This window comes from Orcinus orca, chromosome 18 (assembly GCF_937001465.1).
Source record: "Orcinus orca chromosome 18, mOrcOrc1.1, whole genome shotgun sequence".
In the NCBI taxonomy this organism is placed as follows: Eukaryota; Metazoa; Chordata; class Mammalia; order Artiodactyla; family Delphinidae; genus Orcinus; species Orcinus orca.
The window spans coordinates 30,000,336-30,021,118 of record NC_064576.1 but is presented as its reverse complement, the minus strand read 5'-3'; the positions used below and the strand labels follow the sequence as shown (position 1 = coordinate 30,021,118).

General features: G+C 39.5%; 1 protein-coding gene across 2 annotated transcripts in view; it reads right to left on the bottom strand.

Moving 5' to 3' along the window:
* Positions 1-20,783, bottom strand: part of TBC1D4 (TBC1 domain family member 4) — a 223,045-nt gene that overhangs the window by 81,720 nt on the left and 120,542 nt on the right. The gene's annotated exons all lie outside the window — the stretch shown is intronic.

Below are 20,783 nucleotides of genomic sequence, written 5' to 3'. Positions count from 1 at the left end.
AACCTTTGAGTACTTTTAAAATGTATTATAAGGGATCAAAAGGTTAAAACTTAAATTTAAATATAAAAATAAAGTGTAACATGCTAAGGTACCAACCACGACTGAGATAAATAATTTAATTAAATTATTATGAGCCTCAGCTGAAAGGAACCAAAGCTTCAACAATGAGGCTAAAATTAACTTTCTGGATGAAGAGGTTAAAATCCAGACACCCCTCACCAGCATCAGCCATCAGGGAAAATGCAAATATAGACCACAGGAAGATACTATTTCATATCTATTAGAATGGCTAACATCAAAAAGTCCAAGTGGGGCTTCCCTGGTGGCGCAGTGGTTGAGAATCCGCCTGCCAACTCAGGGGACATGGGTTCGAGCCCTGCTCCAGGAAGATCCCACATGCCGCAGAGCAACTAAGCCCATGCGACACAAGTACTGAGTCTGCGAGCCACGACTACGGAAGCCAGCGCGCCTACAGCCCGTGCTCCGCAACAAGAGAAGCCACCGCAGTGAGAAGCCCGCGCACCGCAACAAAGAGTAGCCCCCGCTTGCCCCAACTAGAGAAAGCCCACGCACAGCAACAAAGACCCAATGCGGCCAAAAATTAATTAATTAATTTGAAGGTCAAAGTACCCGCCAGGATGTGGAGCAACAGGAACTCTCATACACTGTGTGCAGAAATGTAAAATGGCCCAGATACCTCAGGAGTTTGGCAGCTGCCTGGGAGTTAAACATAGATCTCACAACCCAGTCATTCCACTCCAAGAGATTTAGGTGAAAGCCCTGAAAACGTATGTCCACAAAAAGGCTTGTACACAGGGCTTCCCTGGTGGCGCAGTAGTTGAGAGTCCGCCTGCCGATGCAGGGGACATGGGTTCGTGCCCCGGTCCGGGAAGATCCCACGTGCCGCGGAGCGGCTGGGCCCGCGAGCCATGGCTGCTGAGCCTGCGCGTCTGGAGCCTGTGCTCCGCAACGGGAGAGGTCACAACAGTGAGAGGCCCGCGTACAGCAATAAAAAAAAAAAAAAAAAAAAAAAGGTTTGTACACAAATATTCATAGATGCCTTAGTCACGATACCCCAAAACTGGAAACAACCCAAATATTCATCGACAAGTGAATGCTCACTAATTGTCAGGGAAAACCACGATAAAATATCACCTTACACTTGACAGGATGATTATCATCAAAAAGACAAGATATAACAAGTACTGGGGGAGGATGTGGGAAAAAGGAAACCCTTGTGCATTGTTGGTAGGAATGTAAATTGGTGCAGTCACTATGGAAAACAGTATGGAGGTTCCTAAAATATTAAAAATAGAACTACCATATCATCCAGCAATTCCACTTCCGGGTATATATTCAAGAGAAACAAAATCACTCTCTCGAAAAGATACCTGCACCCTCATGTTCATCACAGCATTATTCACAATAGTCAAGACACGGAAACAATCTAAGTCCACCTAAATGTCCGTCAAAAGATGAATGGATAAAGAAACTGTGATAAATATTATTTAGCCATAAAAAAGGAAATCCTGCCACTTACGACAACATGGATGGACCTTGAGGGCATTATGCTAACTGAAATAAGTCAGACTGAGAAAGGTAAATACTGTATGATCTCACTTATATGCGGAATCTTAAAAAAAAAAACCTCATAGATAAAGAGAACAGATTGGTGATTGCCAGAGGCAGGGGAGGGAGGAATGGGAATGGATGAAGGTAGTAAAAAGGTACAAACTTCCAGTTATAAGATAAATAAGTTCTGGGGATGTAATGTACAGCATGGTGGCCAGAGTTAATAATACTATATTGTACATTTGAAACTTGCTAAGAGAGTAGATCTTAAAAGTTCTCACAAGAAAAAAAAATCTATAACCATGTGAAGTGAGTGATGTTAATTAAACTTATGGTAATCATTTTGCAATATATACATGTATCAAATCATTAAGTTGCACTCCTTGAACTAAACACAATGCTGTATGTCGATTATATCTCAATAAAACTGAAGAAAAAAGTGAAAGGATGAACAAAAGATGGTACATTCATACAAAATGAAATACAACTCATTATCTCTCATCTGGTTTTCTGCAATAATCTTTTAACTGGTGTCCCTTGCCCCCTTCAATCTACTCTCAAAAGTAGAAAGGATTCCTTTTTAAACTTGTCATGTTGCTCATCTGCAAATCCTCCAAGCTCCCCATTTCATTAAGAGTAAAAGACAAAATCCCTACAATGTCCTACAGGGCCCTCCCCCTCTACATTTGACACACGTATAGATTAAATGTGCACTGTGGCTACACATCCTCCATGTGACCTTTAGACAGTCAACCTGGATTTCGTCTTTTCCTTCTCACCTCGTTTCCTCTGACCTTACTCCTCCCAGCAACCCTCTCTCACTCACTCTGCTCCAGCCCCACTCGCTTCCTGGCTTCTCTTTGAACATGCCAGGCAGACTCCTCCCTCACGGTCTCTGAACTCCAAGTCCGCCCCCAGATAACTGGACTGCTCCCTCCTCATCTCGTTTAAATCCGTGCTCTAATGTCACCTTGAGGCAGCATCCATCCCCTAAACCAAAACACACACACACACACACACACACACAGAGACACACTGTGACACAGCCAGCATTCCCCTGGAATTTCCCCCCATTTTAGTACTCTCTATAGCACTTACCTCTTTTAACATTCTGTGTAATTGATTTGCTAGAATGTAAGCCCTAGGAGGGTGGTGATTTCTGTCTCTTTTCCCACATTTTTTCCTTGTATCCCCAAAACCTAGAGTAAGTCCTGGTACAAAGTAGATCCTCAATATGTGGACTGGGGGGAAAAACTTGTTTTGGTAATTTCTACCTTTGGAAAAGAGAGAGCATCTTATATGCAGGGTTGCTTCACATTCAGACATACAAGGTATTTCTTCCAATATTCTAGCACCAATTCTAAAACCAGAATTTCTTCTCTTTCACATAATTCTTTGGGATATACTGCCAGAACATTCACAGTTTAGAAATCACAAGACTTTCAGCTTGCTAGTAGAGTATTTCCTATGAAAGAATAAAGTCCAAATGCTATAGTTTCAATGACTCACCCCGAACATTTGACATATCTCCAGGGAAGTCAGATGCTTTGTACTAACACATGATCAACAACCTTAGACCTCTGTCATTTTGTTTTTGCCTTAGTGTCTGACAAGGGCCAAAGCTATGGAGACTGACTAGACATTCAACCCTGAAAAAAGTACAATGATTCTCGTGGGTTAGGCAAAACCCTAAAACAGATGGTTCCCTCCTTCCTCACTAACCATATTTCGTTAAATACTTTTCATCTGATTTTACAACCCTAGTGCACCTAAATTTCCAAAGTGTCTCTGTGGAGTGCAGAATAAGAAATATTATCTGTAGGATTTTTTTTGAACCTGCAGAATTTTGATCTTGTCACAAATATTTTAATGAGTATTAGAGTTAATTCTATCAAGTCTGAAAATAAAGTCAGTTTGACCTTAGTTGTATCAATTCCTCTATATTATAAGTTTGTACTTTTTCTCATTGAGAGCTGTTATGTGAAGAACTGATTAGTGGCTGAATTCCTATAGTCTCACAGGACATTTCCCTGTGACCACAGGTAGAAGCTCAATACCTAAATATAATTCAGTTAATGACCCAGTTCATAGAAGCAAAGCTTATCATCTTGACTAAACTGAGTAGGTAATTGAATCTTCCAATAATTTGAATTGTTAACTGCACCATAAAACATAGATTCTAGTTGCCTTTAATATCTTCTCTCAGGTCATGACTAAACGCAGCTTTCAATGACCTGCAAAGAGGCCGGCCTGTGAAACTGATCTAACAACATTCAGCTCTGTTTTTGCTTATAAGTGGAAGACACACATGTAAGTTAACATTATACAGCCCCTGCCTACACACTCAGAGCTCATACCAGAAGGGACACGCTGATAAAGAAAGGACAGTAGAATATCCACAGTGGGAAACTGAGTTATCAGAGAACCATGAAAACTTCCTGAGACATTTATTTGAGATCAATCAGAAGCAACACAAGAGAAACACAAAATCTCTATCCAGGGGCTTCCCTGGTGGTGCAGTGGTTGAAAATCTGCCTGCCAATGCAGGGGACACGGGTTCAAGCCCTGGTCTGGGAAGATCCCACATGCCGCGGAGCAACTAGGCCCGTGAACCACAACTACTGAGCCTGCGCGTCTGGAGCCTGTGCTCCGCAACAAGAGAGGCCGCGATAGTGAGAGGCACGCACACTGCAATGAAGAGTGGACCCCACTTGCCGCAACTAGAGAAAGCCCTTGCACAGAAACGAAGACCCAACACAGCCAAAAATAACATAAATAAATAAATAAAATTTTTAAAAAAAAATGCTTCCCTGAAACCAATTCAGGAGTTTGGGTTTAAAAAAAAAAAAAAAAATCTCTATCCAGTACTTGCACATACACAAGACATTTTGGGAAAACACTATTCTCCTATAGGTCAGTGTTAACTGACATATATTTAGATTTTGATTTAGATGTGTTTTTGAATGAATTTGACTCCTTGCATGTATCACATCTTTCAACGTCTTTTCTTCTCTTTACCGTTAATGCTATAAGCTCCTAAGTGAAAGACTGAGTTGTGGTGATTTTATATCTTACTTGAGTTCTTCCATATGACCACTGGGAGAGAATTCTGTGCTCAGAAAAAACTGAGTGACAGTTGTCAGCAAACAAAAATATACAAATAGTGAACAACCACCTAGAACCCTGATGAAAGCTCTCCAGGATTGAGATGGGGTTAGTAAATTCCTGTTGATAACACAAGAGAGATCTGGCACTCCTCAGAATAGAGAGCTGAGGCTTTCCACTCTGCTCAGTGCTCACCCCAACTAGGAAGTGAATGTGTGTTGCAAGAACGTCTTCAGATGCTAGGAGACACCTCAAGCTACACGCTCGGGGTTCGTACTCTAGTTATTAGTACTCTGGCTACGAATAATGCAACTGCTTAGAATCTGCCTACGTCTCACAGAGTCTGATGAAAATTCAATGCCAATTCAAGGCAAAGTTTTTATTGTATGGCAGCATATAATTTTAACACAAAATAACAATAATGAAAAGGGAGTTAATAATCCCTCTACCCAGGAATTAAGAGATTTCTTCTCTCTCCCCTGATCTGCCAGGAATTTGTGTCATTCTGCTTTCTAGAGTTTCCTTGCCAGTAAAGTAAGGGATGAGAAAGATGCTCAACAAGATCTCACCTAAATCCAAATTTCTATGGGTTTATTTTAGCATTGATGTCAATATAGGAACAAAATAATGCACATTAAAAGAAGATGGAAGGGGGCTTCCCTGGTGGCGCAGTGGTTGAGAGTCCGCCTGCCGATGCAGGGGACACGGGTTCGTGCCCCGGTCCAGGAGGATCCCACATGCCGCGGATAGGCTAGGCGCGTGAGCCACGGCCATTGAGCCTGCGCGTCCGGAGCCTGTGCTCTGCGATGGGAGAGGAGGCCACAGCAGTGAGAGGCCCTCATACCGTAAAAAATAATAATAATAATAAAATAATAAATAAATAAAAGAAGATGGAAAATCATCTCTATTATTAAGCCAGAAATATTGTAAGTCATTGACATTATTCACTTCCATTGACACACAATAACCAATTTCAACAAGCGATAAAATAAATGGGGCTTTTTTCAAATGCCTCATGATATTCAGAAAAAGCACAGGGCCACCTTTAGCTAGTATTCTGTCCTTACACCTTCAGTGATCTCACTAAAAGAATATAAGTTCAAGTATCAAAATTCAGACATTAAAGCAATTCCTCACTCTAGAGAAAAGAAAAATTGCCACTAGATTCCTGGATGTCAGGCTGTTGTTTCTCATTAATTAATTATCATAATTAGTTATCACATTCCAAGAAATCCAATGGTATTGTAAAAACTACACTTCACCTGACTTCACAAGGAAATAAATTCTACAAGTACCACACACTGATGTTTAAAGTCCTAAGCAAACCCAAGGGAAAGAAGTCTGGATACTGAAAAAGCACAAAGGAAAGATACCTTTGGTCAGGAAGCAAGCTGAAATTTGGAGTCGTCCTCCAAGAGCACTGAATATGCCAAACTGATGTAATCCTTAGTATTAGCTCTCTGTCGCACTTAAGAAGTTCTCTTTCATTCCAGATAAGCCAGCAGTAATTTTGCTGCATTTGTTCAAGTCGATGTTATCACTGTGCAGCCAATTATAAAACTTCCCGGGAATAACCGTTATTGCTTCAAAAGTAAAGTATTTCCTGACTCTGCAATCAGGAAGCACACTGATTGTTCAGGGCTAAAGAACAGACTCTCTAGCTTTCTTTAAAAAGAAGCATTTTAAATTTGAGTACCCCTGTCTTTCTTATGCTGTTTAAATAATCACGTGTCCAAGGCTTATTAATTATGAAGGTAGGAGAAAATTAATCTATAATACAATGTCTTCTTTCTTCATAGAGTTCATTGATAAGCAGATGAACTTCAGCAAACATTTAAAAATGGATGCAAATATGAATATGAAAATAAGCCTCTTAAGACATATTTAAAGCAAAAAAAAATAACCGGGTAAATTCTTTCACAATGGACAGAGCTTGGCTGCTTGATTCATTCTTAATCTTTTTATAATAATTATAGTAGGCACAGCAAGATTCTGATAAGCCCAAAAGAGAGGGAAAAGGTGTAAAAAACCGTTGAGGAAAAAATACTAGGAAACATTTCAAGTAAATTGCAAAAACCCTGCCAAATGAGAAGAATTAATCATTTAAACTAGTCTCAATCAAAGAGAGACAGTAAGGAAAAGAAATGTATTTGCTTTGGAAGTAATACATGCCATTAGGGGATGGATAGATTTCCTTTCTAATTCTGTTTTACTTAAGAAACTATTAAGATCAGTTCAGCATTTTGAGAAAAGACTGATTTGATTTTGGAAGATATATACGTGCCATGAAATAGTTCATTTACATTAAGGAAAAAAATCACCATTATTTAAGAACCCATGAAGATATTCCAGCCCCAGTTACTTTGGAAGGACACTCAGTCTGTGTTGTCATTTTTAAGGTGACGTTGTCTGACAATCTCAATAAGAAATAAAACTGATTTTTAAACCATTTTAACTTTTATCCAAAAGTACTTCAGTGATTCTTTAATATATAAACTATTATTTTAAAGTAAACCTTACACAGGAAAAAAGAGGTCTAATTATCACTAGGTCTAGAGTCAAAATCGACTGGAATAATGCAGTGGTCTTAAAATCACAGAATTTAAAAGTTAAAGGCACTCTTATGGAATCACCCGTCCCCACTATCTTGTTTTACAGATGGGGAAACAAACGGTTTACATTAAAAGTTCGACCATGGGGCTTCCCTGGTAGCACAGTGGTTAAGAACCCACCTGCCAATGCAGAGGACACGGGTTAGAGCTCTGGTCGGGGAAGATCCCACGTGCTGTGGAGCAACTAAGCCCGTATGCCACAGTTACTGAGCCTGCGCTCTAGAGCCCATGAGCCACAACTACTGAGCCCACGAGCCACAGCTGCTGAAGCCCATGCACCTAGAGCACATGCTCTGCAACAAGAGAAGCCACCGCAAGGAGAAGCCCGCACACCACAAGGAAGAGTAGCCCCCGCTCACTGCAACTAGAGAAAGCCCGCATGCAACAAGACCCAACGCAGCCAAAAATAAATAAATTAAATAAATAAATTTATAAAAGAAAAAAAAAGTTAAACCACGAAAGAATAATGAGATTACAAGTAACGAGACTCTTTGGCGCCAAAGAAAGCAAGAATATCTCTACTACTTACACTGCAGTCATACAATTGCTTGGGTTTGAGTCTTGGGCTTCAGCCAAGACAGTTTCCTCTCAGATTAGGCTTTGGTTCTTAGATATTCTCAGCCCCTTTGCTCCAAACTCATTTTTGGCTCAGCGCTTCTCTGTTGTTTCCTGGTGGCCTCTGAGTTAGTTCAAGCATCAGAGAGAGAAATTCCCTGAACTTCCTACCAAGTTCTCCCGTCCTATTCTGTCTCACTGCTCTTATCTTTGAATACCTTCTCCGAAAGATATGACTTGTGCCTTTATGACCGTTCAAAATTTGAAGAAGTGATCAGATGTAAAATAAACGAGGGTAACTCACAGGAAATCCGGGGCCTCATAATTTTGATTAAGAGAATGGAATGTCCTCAGTAGTGGCTGAGTTTAGTGCTACAGAGAAATAAGACAGAAGATGGGGTGGGTGAGAAGTTAGATGGCAAAGGACAGACAAGAACAGTCCTTTTCAATTCCCCTTTCAAAAGCAAACTCATTCTTTTAAAAGTGGATTACTCGGGACTTCCCTGGTGGTGCAGTGGTTAAGAATCCGCCTGCCAATGCAGGGGACACGGGTTCAAGCTCTGTTCTGGAAAGATCCCACATGCCATGGACCAACTAAGCCCGTGTGCCACAACTACTGAGCCTGCACTCTAGAGCCCGCGAGCCACAACTGTGGAGCCCGTGAGCCACAACTACTGAAGCCCGCACACCTAGAGTCCGTGCCCTGCAACAAGGAGAAGCCCACGCACCACAACAAAGAGTAGCCCCCGATCGCTGCAACTAGAGAAAGCCTGCGCACAGCAACAAAGACCCAATGCAGCCAAAAATAATTAATTAATTAATTTTTTAAAAAGTGGATTAGTCCACAGCATGGCATATTAGAAAAGTACATAACATGCAATTAGAGGTCTAGAGTTTAAAGCCCCATTCCGTTATCTATGATTATCTGTAGAAAAGACACCATATCCTGGTTTTTCATCTGCAAAATTGGAATCACAATGTTTATGTCAAAGGTAACCTGGGAAAATTAAACTAAAAGTGCAAATGTGCCTGACACAGTGCTAGGACAGTGAAAACATTCAACAATGTTTAATTAAATCTAAAATGTAAGTCTGACTTGTACTGTGTAAGGAGATGAAGGAAGTGAGAAGCTGTTGCTAAATTAAAAAACATTGCCTTTGTGAAAGTTAAATTGTAGTAGGGGGTATAGAATTAATAAGTAAAACATAAAGGATTTGAGATAGTAAAAACTGCCAATGAGAAAAATAATGCCCAGAAGGGGGGACAGAAAATTTGGAGGGGGTGGCAGAACAGTTGCAATTTTAGAGAAAGGTGTCTCTATAAAATATTTGAGTAAAAACCTGAAGTCAGCAAGAAGGTGAGCCATACAGATATCTGAGGGAGGAACATTCCAGGCAGATAGCACACCAAGTACGAAGGCCATGAAGCAGAAATTCGCCTGGCATGTTCAGGGAACAGTGAGGAGTCCATGTGGCTGGATGCGAGTGAGGCAGCAGATTATTGAAGAGGCCACTGTGGGGAACAGGGGCATCTAAATCATGCAGGACCTTGAAAGGACTCTGGCTTTTACTCTTGGTGAGACAGATAGCCATTGCAGAGTGCTGAGTTACATGTTTAAAGAATCCCTTTGCCTGCTGTATGGAGAACAGATGGCAAGGATAAGGGGGCAGAAGCCTACTGCACCCAGGATGAGGCAATGGTGGTTCACAGAAGAACAGCAAGGGACGGGGTAAGAAGAAGCAGGCTTCTGAATATAATTTTAAAGGCACAGTCAACATGATTTGGGGATAGATCTAACGTGGATTGTAAAAGAAGGAGAGGAGGCATGGATGAACTTCATGGGTTTTGGCCAGAGGAACTAGAGTGAGGGATGGGGATGGCTTAAGAGAGTAGGAGCTTAGCTTCGGATTGTTAGTTTTGAGAAGCTTACAGACATCCAAGGGGTGATGTCGGTAGGCAGTTGAGTACATGGAGCTCAGGGGTGAGGACAGAGCTGAGAAAGAAAAATTGGAAGATATTAGCATATAAATAGCATGTAAAGCCATGCAATTAGAGGAGTCCATCAAAAAAGTGAGCACAGATGACACAGAGAGACAGAGCAAGAGGGAGAGAGACATGGTGAGCTAGGCAGAGAGAGAAATATCTCCAGGAACCAAGCCCTGAGGCGCACAATGACTATAGTTTAGGAGATGGAGAGATATGAGCAAAGGAAAATACATCAAGAGACACAGGTAAAACCAGAAAAGAATGGTATCCAGAAGCCAAGAAAGAAAGGTTTCCAAGAAGGAGGGGGTAAGCACTATGAGATCATAGGTGACTTTGACAAGAAAAGTTTTGGTGGCACTTAGGGCAAAAGCCTTACTGGAGTAGGTTTGAAAGAAAATCTTAGGAACAAAATCCAAAACATTAGGTACAGACAAGCTTTTAGGGCTGTAGCTAGAGGTACAAGTGAGTCAAAAGAGGGTTCTCTTATAGATGGGAGAAATGACAGCTTCCAATAGAGAATTTCCAACAGTGAAGGGGAAATTGATGCTGTAGAGAAACAGAGTAGCACTGCAAGCAACATCTTTAAGTAGGCAAGAGGGGACAGTGGAAGACTTTGAACTGACCCAGGGCATGGAAAGTTCATCTCAAAAGGTGCAAATGCAGGAAGACATAGTGGTGGGAGTTTGGAGAATTTGTCCTCTGACTGCTTTAATTTCTCAGTAAAACTGAAAGCATAATCATCATCTGAGGTAAGGATGGGGAAGAAGATCAAATGAGTATTGATCAGTAAACATTTAATTTAATTCAAGTCTGACTGTAGGCAAAATTGTGAGGTGATGGTATCTTGAGAGCCCTCAAGCTTCACTTTCTGTGTTCGGATGATGTGGAAATGTGACTTCTACAACTCCTTCATGGAGACATTGCATTTTAACCTAAGTTTTAACTTGAGAACTGAAGTATCTTAGATGAAACTCAGGAATCAACCAGAACTTAGAAGAGAGGTTTTTGCACCCTGAAATGAAACAATGCAGGAGCCAACCTTGTAAGTAACAGTTGTATAAGAAATGAATTTTGGAAAAAGTTCACGTGTGGTAGGGAAAAAAAGTGTTCTGTACCTTACCAAAATAAGAATAACACAGTTTGATTATACAGTATTTGTGTCACTTGTGAAAAATAATTCTATATTTCTTTTCTTGGACATGGATATTTATACAGATATGACCAAAAAAGGTGAAGTAAGCAGAGTCACCAATGCCAGAAAATCAAACTTCTTACAAACATGTAATCAAGAAAGTTAATCTTTTACTTTCTAACTATAGAAACACGGAATAGGGGCATCTAAGAAACAATCCTGAAAAGCTGTTATTTATTACCTTATGCTGGCACTATGAGACCCCCTTTCAAATGCAGCAATATCCCTCTACCCAACCACAAAGCACTTTCAATGTGAGATCAACCTACTACCTGTTTATTCGACAGAATGCTTTGTATTCATCAAATCAGTCCTATTATTTGCTTAATGCTCACATTTTTAAAAATATACAATTCAAAATCAGTAAACCTCTAGCCAGGGTAACTAAGAAGAGAGGACACAAATTACTAATATTAGAAATGAAAGAAGGGACATCGCTACAGATCCCATGGAAATTAAAAGCATAATAAAAGAATACTATGAACCACTCCATGACCAGAAATTCAATATCCTAGATGAAATGGACCATTTCCTTGAATGCTACAACCTGCCAAAATGCATACAAGAATAAATAAATGATCTGAATAGGCCTAAATCGAATCAATAGTTAATAATCTTCTAAAACAGAAAGCACCAGGCTCAGATGGATACACTGGTGAATTCTGTCATTTAAGAACAAAATGATACCAATCCTCCATAATCTCTTTCAGAAGATAGAAGCAGAGAAAATACTTCCTAATTCATTCTACGAGGCCAGCATTACCTTAATATCAAAACAAGACAAAGACAGTAAGAGAAAACTACAGACTAATATCTCTCATGAATATAGATGCAAAAATCCTTAACAAAATACTAGCATACCAAATCCAGAAAAGTATAAAATGAATTATATACCAGGACCAAGTAGGATCTATCCCAAGTATGTAAAGGTGGTTCAACATTCAAAAATCGATTAATGTAATCTATCACATCAACAGACTAAAAAAAAAAAAAAATCACATGATCATATCAATAGAAGCAGAAAAAGCATTTGACAAAATCCATCACCCATGGTAAAAACTCTCAAGAAACCAAGAATACAGGAATAGAGGGGAATTTCTTCAACAATCTAGAAAAAAATCTACAGCTAGCATCATACTTAATGGAGAGAAACTCAAAGCTTTCCCACTGAGATCCAGTACACGGCAAGGATATACTCTCTCAACATTCTTTTTCAACATCATACTAGAAGTCCTTGCTAATAGGCAAGAAAAGGAAACTAAAGGTATACAGATTGTAAGGGAAGAAATAAAACTGTCTGTTCTGAGATGACATGATTGTATGTAGAAAATCTGAAATAAAAATTTACCAAAAAAACAGCCTCTAGGTCCATCCACATCTCTACAAATGACCCAATTTCATTCCTTTTTATGGCTGAGTAATATTCCATTGTATACATGTACCACATCTTCTTTATCCATTTCTCTGTCAATGGGCATTTAGGTTGCTTCCATGACCTGGCTATTGTAAACAGTACTGCAGTGAACATTGGGGTGCATGTGTCTTTTTGACACATCATCACCTGGAACACCTCCTGGAACTAATAAGTGATTATAGTAAGGTTGCATGATACAGGGTTAATATACAAAAGTCAATTGCTTTCCTATATGCCAGCAATGAACAAGTGAATTTTGAAATTAAAAACACAATACCATTTACATTAGCACCCCAAACGTGAATATTTAGGTAAAAAATCTAACAAAATATGTATAAGATCTATATGAGACCTACAAGACTCTGATGAACATGATCAAGGTAAAGCTAAATAAATGGAGAGATATTCCATGTTCATGAGTAGGAAGCCTTGATATTGTCCAGATGTCAACTTGATCTATAAATTCAATGAAATCACAGTCAAATCCCAGCAAGTTGTTTTACAGACATTGACAAACTTATTCTACGGTGATATGGAGAGGCAAGCAACCCAGAATAGCCAACACAATATTAAAGGAGAAGAACAAAGTTGAAGGACTGATGCTATCTGATTTCAAGATTTACTATAAAGCTATGATAATCGAGACAGTGTGGTATTGGCAAAACAACAGACAAATAGATTCATGAAACATAATAAAGAGCCCAGAAATAGTCTCACATAAATATAGTCAACTGATCTTTGACAGAGGAGTAAAGACAATATAATGGAGCAAAGATAGTCTCTTCACAAACGGTTCTGGAATGACTGGACATCCACATGCCAAAAAAAATTTATCTAGACACAGACATTAAACCCTTTACAAAAATTAACTCAAAATCTAGAAAACCCAGATGACCTTGGGTATGGTGATGCCTTTTTAGATACAACACCAAAGACACAATCTATGAGCCAAAGCAATATTGAGGGGAAAAAAAAGAGCTGGAGGAATCAGACTCCCTGACTTCAGACTATACTACAAAGTTACAGTAATCAAGACATATTTATGGTACTGCCACAAAAACAGAAATATAGATCAGTGGAACAGGATAGAAAGCCCAGAGATAAACCCATGCACATATGGTCAACTAATCTATGACAAAGGAGGCAAGGATATACAATGGAGAAAAAACAGTCTCTTCAAGAAGTGGTGCTGGGAAAACTGGACAGCTACATGGAAAAGAATGAAATTAGAACACTTCCTAACACCATACACAAAAACAAACTCAAAATGGATTAGAGACCGGACACTATGTAATAAGACCAGACACCATAAAACTCTTAGAAGAAAACATAGGAAGAACACTCTTTGACATAAATCACAGCATGATCTTTTTTGACCCACCTCCTATCCTAGAGTAATGGAAATAAAAACAAAAATAAACAAATGGGACCTAATGAAACTTAAAAGCTTTTGCACAGCAAAGGAAACTATAAACAAGACGAAAAGACAACACTCAGAATGGGAGAAAATAATTTGCAAAGAAATCAACAGACAAAGGATTAATCTCCAAAATATATAAACAGCTCATGAAGCTCAATATTAAAGAAAAAACAACCCAATCAAAAAATGGACAGGAAAAAAAAAATGGGCAGAAGACCTAAATAGACATTTCTCCAAAGACATACAGACGGCCAAGAAGCACATGAAAAGCTGCTCAACATCACTAATTATTAGAGATATGCAAATCAAAACTACAATGAGGTATCATCTCACACCAGTCAGAATGGGCATCATCAGAAAATCTACAAACAACAAATGGTGGAGAGGGTGTGGAGCAACAGGAACTTTCATACATTGCTGGTGGGAATGAAAAATGGTTCAGTCATTTTGGAAGACAGTTTGGTGATTTCTTACAAAACTAAACATATACAATGGAATATTACTCAGCCATAAAAAGAGACGAAATTGAGCTATTTGTAATGAGGTGGATAGACCTAGAGTCTGTCATACAGAGTGAAGTAAGTCAGAAAGAGAGAGACAAATACCGTATGCTAACACATATATATGGAATTAAAAAAAAAATGTCATGAAAAACCTAGGGGTGAAACAGGAATAAAGACACAGACTTACTAGAGAATGGACTTGAGGCTATGGGGAGGGGGAAGGGTAAACTGTGACAAAGCGATAAAGAGGCATGGACATATATACACTACCAAACGTAAGGCAGTTAGCTAGTGGGAAGCAGCCGCATAGCACAGGGAGATCAGCTCGGTGCTTTGTGACCGCCTGGAGGGGTGGGATAGGGAGGGTGGGAGGGAGGGAGATGCAAGCGGGAAGAGATATGGGAATATATGTGTATATATAACTGATTCATTTTGTTGTGAAGCTGAAACTAACATACCATTGTAAAGCAATTATACTCCAATAAAGATGTTAAAAAAAAAAAAAAAGAATCACAATGTAGTTTGTTTTTTCCATTTTGAATGTCTTTAGTGAAAGAGTTATACAGATTTAACTTTAATATTTTAATAAACAGTTTGTAGTTTTGAAAAAAAAAAAAAAAAAACTAAACATACTGTTTTTTTTACAAAACTAAACATACTCATGATAAGATCCAGCAATCTCACTCCTTGGTATTTACCCAAAGAAGTTGAAAACTTATACCCACAAAAAAATAACTGGCACACAGAGGTTTTAAGCAGGTTTATTCATAATTACCAAAACTTGGCAGCGACCAAGATGTCCTTCAGGAGGTGAATGAATAAATAAACTGTCATACATCCAGACTCTGGAACATTATTCAGGGCTAAAAAGAAATGATCGATCAAGCTATGAAAAGACATGGAAGAAACTTAAATGCATATTACTAAGTGAAAGAAGCCAAACTGAAAAGGCTACATATTGTATGACTCCAATTATATGACATTCTGGAAAAGGCAAAACTATAGGGACAATAAAAAAGTTCAGTGGTTGCAGGGATGGGGATGGCAGACGAAAAGTACAGAGAATTTTATGACAGTGAAAATACTCTCTGTGATACTGTAATGATGTATATATATCATTATAAATGTGTCAATACCCAAAATGTTCAACACCAAGAGTGAACCCTAAAAAAAAAAAAAAAAAAAAAAAGAGTGAACAGTAAGGTAAACTAGGGACTTTGGGTGATTATAATGTGTCAGTGTAGGCTTATGTTTGGTAACAAATGGACAATTCTGGAGAGTGATGCTGATAATGGAGGAGGCTATGCATGTGGCAAGGCAGGGGGGTATACAGGAAATCTCTGTACCTTCCTCTCTATTTTGTTGTGGATGGACCTTAAAATTGCTCTAAAGAAATAAACTTTTATTTTAAAAAGTATACAGTTCAAGGACTTCTCTGGTGGTGCAGTGGTTAAGAATCCGCCTGCCAATGCAGAGGACATGGGTTCGAGCCCTGGTCCGGGAAGATCCCACATGCATGGAGCAACTAAGCCCGTGTGCCCCAACTACTGAACCCGTGTGCCCCAACTACTGAAGCCCGCGCACCTAGAGTCCATGCTCCACAACAAGAGAAGCCATCGCAGTGAGAAGCCCACGCACTGCAATGAAGAGTAGCCCCTGATCACCACAACCAGAGAAAAGCCACTAAGCCCGTGTGCCACAACTACTGAACCCATGTGCCACAACTACTGAAGCCCGCACACCTAGAGCCCGTGCTCCGCAACAAGAGAAGCCACCGCAATGAGGAGTCCACGCACTGCAACGAAGAGTAGCCCCTGCTCACCACAACCAGAGAAAAGCCCACGCGAAGCAACGAAGACCCAACACGGCCAAAATAAATACATAAATAAATTAAAACTTACTTAAAAAAAAAAAAAGTATTCAGTTCAATACCATTTGTATTTACTCCAACAAACACTAGAGGGAGCTTCCCCACATGAACTAGTTTACCTAAGCAAAAAATTTTTTAAAAAATGAAAAGGTTTTTTTTTTTTTTTTGAAAAGGTTTTTTATAAAACTGAAACAATGCCACTGTTTATAAAATATCATTACCACTGCTCCCATATTAGTCTTAGAATATTAACCACTGCTAAGTAAATTAACTGCAATTTTAACTGATTAGACAAGTTTGGCAATAAAATTAATAAGTTAATAAAATAAAGTTAAACTGAAAAAATTAGAGTATATCAATATCAGCCCTTGGTGACATTTAATCTGTTAGACTTTTTCACACAGGACATCATAAACATAACAGGAAAGATACGTCCTGATTCTTCATCACGATACGTGAAAGTGTGGTCATCGAAACAAAATGCTAAAACGGGACGCTGCATAAGTAGTTTTAACTTATGAAATGTCTGAACTCTTGAGGAGAGAGCTTTTTGAGCAATGGTTGGTTGTGAAATGTAATGGGTCTCTGGGAAAGAGGCAAGAGAGGTTAAACCCAGAGGGACCTGGACGTGACAAGCTCAAGCTGAGATCAGGCGATAAAGCTGTAATGTTATCAAAAAGCAAAAACTGCCCTGAGTTTCTCAGAAACCTATTTTTGTCCTGGCCTTCCGTATTATTTCAGATATTTATACCCCTACAGGAGTGGTGAATGAGCATCTTGCGAATGAGAATAATCCGACATTCTTGAACTTTTATTCAGCGGCATCAGTGACTTGTAGACATTATTAAGCCCTAAATGTGTGAATGTCTCCCTTTTTCAAAGAAGAAAAGTCCTAACCGACCACTACCCAAGGATAAAAAGGAAAACATACATTTGCCGCTCTCCAAAACTAGGCTGGAAGGAAGGGCAATCACAAGGAAACAGATGCCAGATCTCTAATCTGACTTGCCCTTCCCGTGGGTGAAAGGAAAAGCTCGTCTCCGCATAATGACCGCTCACCTTGGAGCGCCCTTCTGTGCCACCTCCAACCCTCACAGTGGAGGTAAAACTCCTGAAAACAACATGAGTCACAATGGACTGATGCTCCTGGTGAAATAAAAATTAACACAATGAAATCTTTCTTTTTTTAAAATAAATTTACTTATTTATTTTTGGCTGAATTGGGTCTTCGTTGCTGCGTGCGGGCTTTTCTCTAGTTGTGGCGAGCAGAGGCTACTCTTCGTTGTGGCGCAGGGGCCTCTCGTTGCAGTGGCTTCTCTTGTTGTGGAGCATGGGCTCTAGAGTGCAGGCTCAGTAGTTGTGGCTTGTGGGCTCAGTAGCTGTGGCACGCGGGCTTAGTTGCTCCACCCCATGTGGGATCTTCCCGGACCGGGGCTCGAACCCGTGTCCCCTCCATTGGCAGGTGGATTCTTAACCACTGTGCCACCAGGGAAGTCCTACAATGAAATCTTGCATCAAGACTTGCCTTTTGGGCCTGCATTCCTTCTTTCTGCTTGGGACATGGTGAATTTACCGAGAACAGTTTCTGATCAGAGAAAACTTTTTTTTTCAGAGCTGATACAGGCTGTTTAAAGATATTCTTCTTTGTTCATTAAATATCAAATATATCCCCCCCTCCCCTTCTTTGTGTGATCCGGCTAAATGATACCCAAGGAAAGCATATAATGGTTTAGGTGATACAAACCACCCCAGTTTCCTGTTACCTTTGATTGAAGAAATCAATGAAATGCTTGAGTTTTTCAGACCTGGAGAAAGAACACATTCTGACCATGCACCTCACAGGCATCTGACTTAAAACCAGACTAATAAATATAGTACTCCCAAAGCAATAAACCTTTACCTTTGAGTTCTCTGAAATGACACCAGATTGCTTGAAAGCCACCTGGATGAGTGCACTGTGTCATGACTAACCTTTGCCCAGCAGAAACACAGACTTATCCACCCTTGGACATGACCTGTGGACAGAGATCTTCTCTCCCCTTCAACAGAACTCAATCACATGACGCCATTACCTTTCAATTAATTGATCTTTCATAAATTTGTTAAGATTTCAAGTAAACAGTGGTATCTCAAAGCCTCTCACCACAAAAGTATTTTTACTTATCAAATTTCATGGATGTCAAACATTTAACTGCCAAATTTTAATTCCTTGAAGGAAACTCTCACTTTAGAATTTTAAGTATTGTTAAGTGTCACAACAGAATGTGTGGCACTGAAATATTTATCATGATGTAACAGCCTTAATTTTCTAATACCCCAAATGCTTCCTCATATCTATTTCCAAAGCATTAATAATTACAGCAATGCTTCAAGGCTGACATTATAATCAACTTGACTGGAGATAAAAGAAATTAAGGAAATCTGATCAGTGGCAACTAATAATTGGCCTATATAGTGTGATAATGCGACAAGAGTTAATTTTCATTAAAATTTTCCACAGGATCTATCTGAGCTGCGTCTTGCAAAAATGTTTAACTTCGAAGTCAGAAAGCAAATTCAAAGCAAACCAGCAGTCCTCATATTTTTCATACACGGATGGCTTTCAAGAAAGAATAAGATGATTCTTATCATAAATCATTTATGAAGGACTTATCAGGTGAAACAGGCACTGTTTTATCTAAATAGCACCCAGCTTAATTTAGAAGAAATGGTTCTAGTGGACGCTGCCAATCCTTGCACCCTCCCCCAGCCCAATCTCCCCACCCCCACAAAGTAGGCCACAATGGAGGGCATGTAATCTCGATGGGACCAGTGACAGATATAGGGGTTGCCATGTGACCCAAGCCAAGTCAATCTGAGCAGCTCCCTAGTATTTTCCAAACAGAAGGAGAGACACAACTGTTTTGCATCTGAGGTCTCATGCTGTTGAGGAAGTTCGTCTGGTCCACAACAGGTGGACACATCCCTTCACTGGAGAAAGTCAGCCTAGAGTAACACAAAATGAAACCTAGAGGAAAACAATTAAAACCAAGATTTAGCGAAAGAGATTCCTGGGGTCTCTGGCTATAGACATCCTTGGAGATGTGACTAATGATCTCTTGGTGTCCTCCAATTCTGGGGTCACTCGGGATCCTTTCATATGGGTGAGGGGTTTTCACCCTTGCCTCTAAGAGTCCTAACTAGTATACAAGTCTACGAGAATATACATCAATACAGATGTTAAAAATCTGTTAAATATTATATATAACCTGTTGAACCCAATCATTGGGACTGAGTTCATCTGCTATGACTGAAACCCAAAACAGCAGTTGATTACATAAAACAGAAGTTTATTTCCCTCTCATATAAAAGTCCAGTTGGCAGTGCAGGGCTGTTTTGTTTTGACATTGTGTCACTAAATATCAAAGACTTGGGTCCTTCTATTTTCTTGTTATGCCTTGGGGGCCTCAACCCCATTGTCCAAAATAGTGGCAACTGTATTCCAGGTAGTAGGACTAAATAAGAGAAAAAAAGAGCAAGAGGTACACACGTACACACACACACACACACACACACACACACACACATAATGGACAGTCTCTTTCTTATGGAAGTTTTCCTAAGGAAGTTGCCCCTCCCTCAAAAAAATCTACTTATACCCCACTGACCAGAACTAGAGGAATTTCTAGCAGCAAGAGAAGCTAAGAAATGTAATCCTGACTCTGGATGGCCACATACCTAGGTTAAAATTCTATTACTAAAGAAGAAGGGAGAACAGAAATCAGGAATAATCTTCATTCCTGTCATAACTGTCAATGATTTATCAGAAAAAAAGGCATCATTCAGAGCTCATCAAAAAAAAACAAATGAAGGTTAGCTATGTCAGAGTATTTAAATCACGTAACGGTTCTAAAAAGGAACTTATGTCAAAGTTGCAGAAATATGTACTTAATAAAGAAAAGAGTAGACCAGGTGTTTCAAAAACTTCCCAAATTGAAGAAGCAGATAACCTTCTGATCAACCCCCAAAGACAGTCATGGGACTACAGCTTCTCACTCAAAGAAAACAAAGCACTGATGGCAATGCCAGTAAACTACATGGGCAGTCAACACTGAAATGTATACATATTTTTTCCTAATAAACCACGTTAGCTGGTGGTCTTTAAGTAAACTTCTACAGTTCTTTAGAGATAGCAATGGGGCAGCAACCCACAAATAACCACCTAAAACTTATTTCAACCTGTAATATACCTCTGCTTATATTATTCTGGTGCAGTTAAATAGCAGATTTCAAGGACTTAGCACAAAAAATATAACTCATTAATAATTTTTTACTGATCACATGTTGAAATTATGTTTTGGATATACTAGGCTAAAGTATACTATTAAAATTAATTTCACCTGTTTCTTTTTACCCCTTTTTAAAAAAAATCCCTGACTCAGCAAAATTTTATTGAACAAATGTTATGAGCAAGGAAGTGAAGCCGTGCACCTCAGAATGGGACTTGAACCCACATGCCAGGACTCAAACCCAGCCAAAACCCAGATTGGGCCTCAAACCCACACAGCCGGGACT